At 40.3% G+C, this 3,247-nt stretch overlaps 1 pseudogene; it reads right to left on the bottom strand.

Moving 5' to 3' along the window:
* Positions 1–228: 228 nt before the first annotated feature.
* LOC112402336 (glyceraldehyde-3-phosphate dehydrogenase pseudogene) lies at positions 229–1,117 on the bottom strand (annotated as a pseudogene).
* Positions 1,118–3,247: the final 2,130 nt, after the last annotated feature.

Raw genomic sequence — 3,247 nt, 5'->3', positions numbered from 1 at the left:
TTTCTATTGATGGTACATGAAAGGTAAGGTTCACTAAGCCCCTCCCCCTTTTTAGGGGTTCTGGGATGAAAGATTTTGATATTCTCAGTATGTTGGGGGATCAAGTTGGAGCAAGGACTCCCCAGCAGCTGAGGGCCTCTCTCGTGCTCTTGCTGGAGCTGGAGATCCAGGCGCTCTCACTTCTCAGACGCTATGTGGACCATAAGGCCTCCCACCCTTTTGCTGCAGCTAGACAAAGTGTTTGCTAAGGGCAATACCAGCCCCAGCATCCAGGGAGGAAGAGTGGGGTGTCACTGCTAAAATCACAATAGAAAACTTGGTTCTCAGTGTAGCCCAGTGTGGTCTTTAGGGTGCCTTCCAATGCCTGCTTTACCTCTTCTTGATAATATCATATTTAGCAGCTTTCTCCAGGCCTCACATCAGATCTATGTCAAACACATCGGGGATGGAGGCATGGAAGGCCATGACGGCGAATTTCCAATTCATCTCAGGGATGTCCTTTCCCCAAAGCCTTTGGCAGTGCCAGTAGAAGCAGAGATGATGTTCTGGGCAGTTCCTCATCCATCAGAGTACAGTTTCCCAGTGAGCCCATCAGTGGTCTTCTGGATGGCAGTGATGGTATGAACTGTGGTCATGAGTCCATCCACAGTGACATTGGCCAGGGTTGCCAAGCAGGTGGTAGTGCAGGAGGCATTGCCAACCATCTTGAGGGAGTTGTACTTCTTATGGTTCATGCCCATCACAAACATGGGGCTATCAGCAGAAGGGACAGAGATGATGAGCCTTTTGGCTCTACACTTCATGTGAGGCCCAGTCTTCTCCAAGGCAGTGAGGGCACCAGAACATACTCAGCACCAGCAGCACCCCATTTGATATTGGCAGGATATTGCTCCTGGAAAATGGAGGTGGGCTTTCCACTGATGACAAGCTTCCCCTTCTCAGACTGGACTGTGCCATTGAACTTGCCATTAGTGGAATCACACCAGAATGTGTAAACCTTGCAGTTGTAGTCAGTGAAGCAGTCATCAATGGTAATACTCACTTTGCCATAGTTAAAAGCAACCCTTGTGACCAGGTGCCCAATACAGCCAAATCCATTTACTGTGACCTTCACCATTGTGTCTTAGGGACATTGCTAGCATTGCACAAGAAAATGTGGCTGTCTGTTGAATGGGGAGGAGCAGAGAGACTAAACTATTTATTTAGATATGAAGATAAGGTCCTGAAACTATGTTTTAGAAAAAGACGATAAAAAATAATTAAAACTCTGCTTGAGAAGTGAATAGATTTTGTGGGTCATGAGGAGAAAGAAGAGAGAGAGAGAATCAATTGAAATTATGGAATTCTGAGCTATGGAGGAGTAGGTGGCTCAAACTGTTCAGTGTTAGGGTGGCCAAAGGCTATTAAGAACATAAGTAACTAATTTTAATTTATTGGTGTTCTTGCCATGTAAAATTCTTCTACCTGCTCAAACCTTTAGTAAAGTATGCTACGCACAAAAATGCCTTTTGTAAATAGTTATTAGAGAATAAGATTCAGATGTCAGTAAAAGCAGAGGCTTAAATTCAGAAGTAAAAAAATAAAAGTCCCTAGAAGCACAGGAATCTTGGGGCAAGTGTTGGGCTCGAAAGAATGAATAATAGATACTTAAACTAATTTATCTAAATGTCAAAAGCCAGAGTGACCTCTGCCAATATTTGGGTTACTTGTATAATTAATATGTAAAAGGACATGTATTAAGCCTTCAGGAAATATTAACTGCTATTGTATAAAATGTAGATAAATGTTGGATTGTACTCTAGGAATGATTGAGCTGAAATGATAAAAAGAATGAGTAGAGGTTCAAATACCACCTTCCCTTTTCCCCATAGCTGAAATTAGTTGGTCCTTCCTTGACACTTCCAAAGGAAAATTCATATGCATGGCTGCCTCCTCTAGAACACTGTGAGTTTCTTGAGGGTAGAGGACATTCAATATTTATTGAATGTGGTGAGCAATTAATTCCTATTGCTCAACACAAGACATTGTCTGCAATAGACTGTCAAACAAACCACAGTGACCAACAACATGAGAAGATAGAGAAACCCTGGAAATGTAGTATAGACATACTTCACAGATATTGTGGGCTTGGTTCCAGACCACTGCAATAAAGTGAATATCACAATATAGCAAGTCATGAATTTTTTTGTTTCCCAGTGCATATAAAAGTTATGTTTACACTATACTGTAGTCTGTTAAGTGTGCCATAGCATTATGTCTAAAGAAATAATGTACATACCTTAATTTAAAAATACTTTATTGCTAAAAAATGTTAATCATCTCTGAGACTTCACCGAGTAGTAATCTTTTTATAATAGTAACATCAAAGAATCACTGATCACAGATCATCATAACAAATATATTAATAATGAAAACGTTTGAAATATGGCAAGAATTGCTAAAATGTGACACATAGACATGACATGAACAAATGCTGTTGGAAAAATGATGCCAATAGACTTGTACAACACAGGATGACTGTAAACCTTCAATTGTAAAAAATGCAATATCTTCAAAACCCAATAAAATGAAGCATAATAAAATGATATATGCCTGTAATATGAATATATCTTTATATCATCTGCTGCCTTCTCTGGCCACCTTGGGACTAGGTCATTTTCTTATATCCCGCAAAATAGAGGCCATAGCCATCCTTTGGTGTCTATATTGCAAGTTGAGGGAAATGTACTCCTGTGAGTTTTATTCATGTGTGACAAAGGGACAGTTACCTATAAAGTACACAGAAAATAATGATTTTATTCTTTTAGGTCCACCTTGTTTTTCATGTTTATGAACTATCTTCATCTTAGATGAGTAATATTTGAATTTTTTCTCTATTATATTTAATAGAGAAAATCTTGCTCCTTAAAACCTTGTTCCAGTGGTTGATTTAGTATTCATATTGATTTTTTATTTATTTTATTTTATTTTTATTTTTGGCTGCACTGGGTCTTCGTTGCTGCACAGGCTTTCTCTAGTTACGGCAAGTGGGCACTGCTCTGTTGCAGTGCACAGGTTTTTCATTGCAGTGGCTTCTCTTGTTGTGGAGCACAGATTCTAGGTACACAGCCTTCAGTAGTTGTGACGTGTGGGGTCAGTCGTTGTGGCTCATGGGCTCTAGAGCGCATGCTCAGTAGTTGTGGCACGTTGGCTTTGTTGCTCCACAGCATGTGGGATCTTCCTGGACCAGGGATCGAACCCATGTCCT

This window comes from Neophocaena asiaeorientalis, unplaced genomic scaffold (assembly GCF_003031525.2).
Source record: "Neophocaena asiaeorientalis asiaeorientalis breed wild unplaced genomic scaffold, Neophocaena_asiaeorientalis_V1.1 scaffold604, whole genome shotgun sequence".
NCBI classification, from domain to species: Eukaryota; Metazoa; Chordata; class Mammalia; order Artiodactyla; family Phocoenidae; genus Neophocaena; species Neophocaena asiaeorientalis.
The sequence above is the reverse complement of the archived record's forward strand: the minus strand, read 5'-3'. Positions and strand labels throughout refer to the sequence as shown.